Source organism: Triticum aestivum, chromosome 7D, assembly GCF_018294505.1.
Source record: "Triticum aestivum cultivar Chinese Spring chromosome 7D, IWGSC CS RefSeq v2.1, whole genome shotgun sequence".
Taxonomy (NCBI): domain Eukaryota; kingdom Viridiplantae; phylum Streptophyta; class Magnoliopsida; order Poales; family Poaceae; genus Triticum; species Triticum aestivum.
In genome coordinates this window covers 278,909,516-278,917,702 of record NC_057814.1, presented here as the reverse complement: position 1 = coordinate 278,917,702, position 8,187 = coordinate 278,909,516, and the positions used below count along the sequence as shown (strand labels likewise).

General features: G+C 42.6%; 1 long non-coding RNA gene across 1 annotated transcript; it reads right to left on the bottom strand.

The window, feature by feature from the left end:
* Positions 1-1,016: 1,016 nt before the first annotated feature.
* Positions 1,017-4,913, bottom strand: LOC123168081 (uncharacterized). Its single transcript, XR_006484203.1, has 3 exons — positions 4,532-4,913; positions 3,350-3,474; positions 1,017-3,098 (listed from the first exon to the last, which is right to left on the bottom strand). It is a non-coding gene; the product is annotated as an uncharacterized lncRNA (long non-coding RNA).
* Between the last annotated feature and the right edge of the window lie 3,274 nt (positions 4,914-8,187).

Here is an 8,187-nt window from a genome sequence, read left to right as displayed (position 1 = left end):
TTGTTTTTTCCTGTCTAAAAAACAGAGTACTCGTACTGATCTGTGTCTATGTTTGTACTGAGGTATTTTTCACAGAGTAGTTTTGAATGGTTCCGAAAAAATAGTACTTTGGACGGATATCTTTATGATTTTGTACTTGCTCCCATCTTTTAAGAGTAATTTTGAATACAGTGAGACTCATCGTGTTCTTTTCTGTCCGAAAAACAGAGTACTCGTATTGATCTATGTGTGTGTTTGTATTGAGGTATTTTTCAGAGTAATTTTGAATGGTTCCGAGAAATGAGTACTAGCACTGATGTTCATATGGGTTTGTACTGAGCATGTTTTCACATACTAGACTTCACTCTATTTTCTGGGTATCATAGTCCCCGAACTTGCATGGTTTATATCGCTGAACTGAATGATATTTTTTTAAAGGAAAAAATTGTGTGTTTGTTTTTTTAACTCAATTTTCTTGCAAGATGTTGTGGACTTCTCTTGTTTTGCGACTTGAACTTTTACCATTTGATTTTTCATTGTGTTTCATTTTGTTTGAGCTTTTTTCTCAAACTTATCTGGGACGTCGTGTTGAACTTACAATTTTTTTAATTGTGAACTTACTATGTTTTTACAATGCCAATATGCAACTTTTTTAATTGTGAACTTGCTGTGTTTTTACAATGCCAATATGCACGAGAGCAGAGCGAGGGCAACGATAGAAGGAAGCTGCGTGTGGTGATCGTGGAAGCACTGCAGGGCTGAGCCACAACGGTGGTTGATAGCAAGCCGGCACGGCACGAGGTGTGGCGGAGAGGCATGGGGATGAGTGGGCAGCGCACTGACATGTCACTTGAGATGCGCCTGCTGGACTAACCTCATTGTCCCATCTGGACGGATCAGTTGCAGAACTTGGACGTCGGCGTCACAGAATACCAAAAGCTAACCATCTTTTATTTTTCAAGCTAATCATTGTTTTTAATTCGTACTGATCAATATTTTTATTCAAACCATTTTTTTTCCTTGTATGCACATCAAGCTGTCATGTACTATACCTTCTTTGAAGAAGTAGCAATCATCTCATCATATACATAAATTTTCTTGTCCGAACTTATGGTATCATCATCACTGAACCTAAAATAAACTTTTACCCAAATAAATGTGAACATTGGGACATTTATACAACAAAAACTGAATCTAATACCAATATTGAACTTGCAGGTTCCATACGCAAGCTAGCTACCAACGTCAAATTTACTTATCCTAAAATCAATGACCACCACAAGAAGACAATAAAGTTCTCCAAATGGTTGCTTGAGGAAGAGCTAGTTGCTGAATCCGACTACATTTACCGATGGGAGCAGCCAACCACTAGTGCACAAGAGATATTTCTCGCACCTGAGAATCAAACCAAACTTTGATTAGCAAGACATTTCGCACCTGAGAATCAAACCAAATATTCAGGCGAATAAATAAGTGCACAAGAGATATTTCTTTAGCAAGACACTTTCACGGAACAGGCAAACCAAACTTTTTCAATGAACAGGCAAATCAATTTCTTATAAAGCTTCCTAGCCCATTAGCTTCAACCTTTACAAGACAAACTTCTTTCTAGGGGCAGAACAGAAGATGAACTTCTAACCAGCAGTTTTTCGCACTGATTTCCAATCACATGTTGAACTTTCTAACCTGCAGTTGCAAAGAAGCCGTCCCAAGTCAGGCTAGACAAAAACGTCCGGTTGGCTCTTGCCGTATATGGAGAATTTCTAGATTTTGGTAAAACAATTGAAGTAGCTTGGTCTGGTTAGTATCACTATCACCATAACTACATACATGTACCACTTTTTGACTATAACAAGAAAAGAAAGCACTAGCTAGTGTTCAAAATATAGAAAGGGTGATATTTCTTAAATACAAAATTCAGAAAAGAATGGTGCTCTCTATCAGATTTGTTGATGCATGAAAATCGCATGAATTTCATATAGTGCAATAGAGTTACATCAAGTGCACACACACATTGGCGTACGTCTTGCTACACCGAAAGCTTGCGATGAAGTGTTTAAAGTTTGAAAACTGAACCTTTTGTTCTCAAGTACTGACACTACAAAATATAAATATATATCCATTGTTTCTAACAAAAAAGAGTGACCACAAATACCAGCACTACAAAAATGCACTCTACAGGTATAGACTACAACATACTTCACATTACCAGATTGCAATCCTTTTTGTAGATGATATATTTTTCCGACGAACTGATGAACTGAACAAGATTCACATGAGACATATGATTTCTGGGGATTCCTCAAGATTATGCGCAATAAAGCATCCGGACCGAAAAGAACAGACAAGTTGAACTGAAAACCAAAATAAATGGCCTCTGGGTTCCTCATATAGCAACTAAAACTTCAGTACAACTACACCTTTTATTGCTGCACTACTACTTAAACAAGGTAAATCAATAAAAAACTGAACTAACAAACTTCTACTTAATATCTTTGTGCATGCCCATGGCGGCAGTGTGCGACCGTCGAGCATGTAGCTCGAGTGTTGGACGCAAATGCCCTTAGTGGTGGCCGCTATCGCCGCAAGAATGTTGGACGTATTGCCAGCTAGCATCCACGAAAACCGAGACAAAATTGAGTCTTGCACAAGATCAAACTAATATAAACGCTTGCTGCATCCATCAGCAGTCATGCATAACAAAGCAATGTGCAAAGCAAAGGGGCTGGTGTGTTCTCCCTGTGTGTGTGCTCGACTTGGACGGATGTGCGGTGCTTGGTGAAGATGGTGGCCGCAACCCACGATTCTACTTGTACTGGCGTCAACGCTCCACTTGGACGGCTGCCAGCACCCCTGGTGGATGAGCTCGCGCCCCAGGGCAGCAAGGCAACCAACGGGAACTGTACACGGTCGTTCTTTTCCTCAGCAACGAACCACAACGAGGTGGAGGTGAGGAGGGGAAGCAGGCAGGGTATGAGACCATCCTTGTAGAAGGCTTAAACAAAATTAAGCCACTTGCCTGGTTTATGAGATGACTGAACAAGTCTTGTCTAAGTCGAGCAACGACTCTCTCATTAGCAGAATTGAATAGCCATGCCCGAAGAGCTGTGCAAACTGACCTGAAACAGGGGCAGAGTTGGTTTCTAATATTTCAAGCAAAAATAGCTACTTGGGTTTAGCACATTAACATGAATTCTTCTCTAGAAGGAGAAAGTAAGTAGAGAGTAATGGTTTAGTTATCAGTACCAACTAAAATTGCAGCCTACCTAGATCCATCAAACATAAATTGATTATAAAAGATGGTAGTGGCAGTTTTGTATAACAGAATATCTCTCTATGATCCTCAAAATTAAGTTTTCAAGAAAGATACCCGGTCACAACTATTAGCACAATGTACAATATTGTGCCGTTCACATCCGTCAGGGCTTGGGCCTTATCCTCTGGCCACTGAACATCTCTTGACACAATATCAATTATCTTGCCTCCGTATTTGGGCTGTAGAATAACAGAAGATGATCCATCCATTAGACTTATTAAAAAATATGATCCATCCATGAAGACAAGAAACATGTGCCACATTGATGCTCTTTATAGGTGCAAGTACAACTTGCTGTGTACGGAGTAGTATTTAATCCTGTCACGCAGGAACCAACGCACACTCACCACACCCCACTCCTATTTAATCGTGTCAGTAGTATGGTAACAATTGTCTTCACTCATTTACCAACTATAGTAAGATGGCATGGACAATCTTAATAATCATAACAAGATAGCATGGACAATGAGACCAGACTTGCAACAAGAAATTATTCATTTATTAAGTCCTCAAGTTTCTAGAAACTATTAGCAGGATACAAACAGTACTATCTTGTGATATATGATGGCAAAGAAAATTAGTACTAAGACAGAAAGAAGCATGCTGAAGCTCAGTTAGATACGGAGGAGTAGTATCTTAGAAGCATGAAAATGAAGCACTTTTCGTTACTCAAATAACATGGGAATACATCAGATAGCTGAAGTAAAAAATAAGAATTGACTTAACTAAACTAAAAATAAGAATTGAACTGAACTAAAATTGGAAATTGAACTGAACAAAAATTAGAAATTGAACTGAAGCAATAAACTCAACCGAGACTACTATGAACTTATATATTTCGTTTGCACAGTGAATTACAAATCGCATTTGAACCACTGAGCTTTTGCACAGTGAAGTTATATTTTCTTATAGCAAGCTACAGTAGAATTGAAAATGTTTTGGATCCAAAGAGACACAAAACGAGGAATATTCAACTTGTTTTTTATACCATTTTGATCACTTGAACTGATAGCGAAGAAGATGCATCGGTGCTGCAAATGCTAAGTATTGTAAATTATAGCAATTTGCAAGCACAAGGAAGCTACAAATGAACAATGAACACAGCAAAACTAGTAGTCCAGTGCACTAAGACATTTTAGCAAACACATGGCGTGCACCAAAAATGGGAATTTCGAGATTGATGAACTGCTGGTGTTTTTTTCGTTGAACTGACACTGTAAGAATTTGCTATCTTACCAAGTGTTACAGGGAGTCAAAACCAGAGACGAGGTTGTTTGGCGCATGTGCAGCACAGCGAGCTCGTGGGCGAGGATGGCAGGAGGAGCGGCCGTGCGGGGATGAAGGAGCAGCAAGTTCAAGTTCGAGCGGCAGCGAGCGGAGCACCTCCAGGAAATCGCGGGGGCTTGGGGGCGACGGCAGAAGGAGGGAGGCTCGAGGCGCCGGACGGCGGGAGGAGGTGGTGTGCCACCCCGGGAGCGGAGATGGTTCGCGGGATCGACGACGGTAGTGGTTGCGCCGGCCCGGTGGCGCACGGTGGTGGGTGGGGATGGGGCGCCGGGGATGGGGGTCGCCGGGGATGGGGGGCGCCGCCGCGCCGGGGCTGGGGGCGCTGGGGGTGGGGGCGCCGGGGATGGGGGGCGCTGGGGATGGGGGTCGCCGGGGCTAAGAGCACGGGGGCTGGGGGTCACCGGAGCTGGCGGCGCGGGCTGGTGAGCGAGGGGGCTAAGGCCTTGGACAATGGAAGATGCTTAGAGGCCTGCTTACAAAAATAAACCGAGATTTTTTGAAACACCGGTATCTATTTCTATCCTATACAAATAAGCACCGGTGCTTAAAGAAAGTCTGGTTTATTTCTCTAAGCACCTCCCTTAAGCACCTTTCATTGTACAAGGCCTAAGGGCCTCGCGTGCGGGAGGTGTCGGAGTAGCTCGGTACCGGTTCGGGCCTGAATTGACTCGGGAACCCAGGATCGGGCCCTTATAGGAGCGGATGGTAATAAAATAATATTAGCCTTTTATATATATATATGACAAATAGTATATAGCCTTATATATATATATATATATATGACAAATGTTTCCTATAAGCAGCGGTAGTTACCACCACTTGCGTTTTGTATATTGTATGTAGTATCTATCAAAACCGAGAGTATGTACGTCTAGTATATAGTATATAACAATGATTAGGTAGTATATATACTATTTTTTAGGTAGTATGTACCATGTTTTGAGTATGCTTTTTTTTACGTATAAATATGTACGTATTTCACAAATATAACAAAAACTATGGGCTCATAAGCAATTTTTTCATTTAACTTGCTTTAAAATATCTTAGTTAATAGTATATGAACATATTTAAAATAATAAAATAATATATATATAGTACCACATGGTAGTATATGAGATATGTGGGGTATATATATATAATGAATTCCATTTTCTATCTGTTTTTGTGTACTAATTTGAATCTAGTTGTTATCATCCACATATACAGAATGGAAAGCGTATATACACACATTGAAATAGAACATATAAGAATGAAAAACAGAGTACACACATTGAAACAGAGCAATACTATGATTGTTGTGAATACATAGCTATCCACGTCGAAACGACTCAACAAAATAAAACGCGTCCATGAGACCATGACCAGCAGCCCTTGCCTACGTGTAACACCCCGGATGTAACTTTCCATATTTGTAACTCCAACTCTTGCCATTTTCGGCTATGTGTTATGATATTCCCTTCGTGGTCGGGTTTTGTTTTTCGTTTTGCATTTTGGTCATGTCATGCATCTCATATCATGTCATCATGTGCATTGCATTTGCATACGTGTTCGTCTCAGGCATCCGAGCATTTTCCCCGTTGTCCGTTTTGCAATCCGGCACTCCTATCTCCTCCGGCGCACCCCTCTTGTTTTCTTTCGTGAGCGGGTGTCAAACGTTCTCGTAATGGACCGAGGCTTGTCAAGTGGCCTTGGTATACCACCGGTAGACCACCGGTCAAGTTTCGTTCCATTTGGAGGTCGTTTGGTACTCCAACGGTTAACCGGGTAACCGCAAAGTCCATTTGTGTGTGCAGCAAAAACCCCCTCTCTAAACAGTCCAAAACCCACCTAACTCTCTTCCATGCTCTAGGCCGTTCGATCACGATCGTGTGGGCAAAAACCGCACCTCATTTGGAGCCTACTAGCTCCCTCTACCTATATATATGCCTCCCCTTCCAAAATAATACGCAGATCAAACCCTAGCATTTTCCCCGCCGCCGCCGGACAAACCCGCCGTCGACCACGCCCACTCGCGCGCTGCCACGTGGCGCTCCCCGCCGCCAGCCGCCGCCGGCCCGCCCGAGCCCAGCCGCCGCCGCCGCCCGGCCTCCGCCTGCCCGCGCCGTCGTCGGCCTCCGCCGCGTCGCCCGTCCGGCGACCCCTCCGTCGCGCCGCCCTCGGCCGCCACCGGATCCGGCGAGCCCCCTCGGCCCCAATCCCGCCGGCGCCTCCCCTCGTCGCTCCGGCCTCCTCCTTCCTCTCCTCCGCCATCTCCCCCGCGAACTCCGGCGAGAGCCCGAGCCGGCGAGCCCGAACTCCGGCCGATCCAGATCTGGTCAAAGCTCGGGTTGACTTTCTCCCCTCTCTAAAAAATCCAGAGCTGGTCAAGTCCCGATATTTTCACAGTATATTGCCATGTTCATAGCATCGTAACTCTCTGCATATAGCTCCATTTCGCGCGTGTAATATATCGAAATGTTCGCCTCGTGATGCTCTTTATTTTGCTCCATTGCACCATGTTCATTATGGTTCATCTTGATGCCCAAATCTCTGGTACAAAAGTGCTACTTGCTGTTATCTGCTGTTACTTAGCAGAACTTGGAGATTTGTTATTTTTGTATCATTTAATTTGTGCATCTTATGGGCATGAGCTCTACATGTGTTTTGTTGTATGCCATGCCATCTTTCCAATGGTGTATTCCATGTATTTTTGTGATCTCTGTGGTGACTAGCACAAGCATGCAAACTAGGCTCCGTAATGTTTCTGATTTCAGGGACTTGGTAATTTCTCTAAGTCCTTGTCTACTGTTATTTTGTTGCCATGTAAACTTGATGCTACAGAGAGATCCATGCATATTTTGGAGATGTTCAGTAAGGATGTTTTATAGAGATTGTGGTAATTCATCCTTTCCTGCCCTTGTTTGCATTTATGGAGTGCCATAGCATGACTCAATCTTGCTCTACTTTTGCTATAAAATATTTCTGGCAGATTGTTTACGTGTTATTCAATTTTGCCAAGCTTATTGTAGTTGATCCATACATGATATGCTTTTGTTCTTACCATGGATAGCTTCATAAACATGCCTTATTGCTGTAGGTATGCTTGTTTTGTCATGCGTTGCTTTGTGGTGAGTGCATCAAGCTCACCAACATGCCTTCATATTATTGTTTCTGCCATGCTCTGTTTTTTCTGCTAAGTCTGAAATCTGTTAACGAAACTTGCTATGTTTACAAGGTTTCCATCATATCTTCTGGTCCTTTTTGGCTTATGGTAAGTAAGGGACTTTTGTCATATGCATTTAGTAGAACACTGCCATGCCTTTTTTTGCCACGTTAAGTTCCTGTAGCATGTTGATTTCGTGCTCTAAACATTGCTACCTGATGCTGTTTTCTGCCATGTCCAGTAATTTCACCAAGTCTGTGAACCTGATATCTTTTGCACTTTTGTCATACTTGTTTGAGCCTGTTATGTTGTGCTCTAGCTGTAGCTCAGTGTTCATCTTTTGTCAAGCATCTCCTGTAGATTACTGCCATATGCTTTGTTGCTATGTTGGAGTGTTGTAGCATTGTTACTTGTTGCCTTTTAAGTGCTATCATGTTGTTAATCGCACATTCGTGCCATTCTT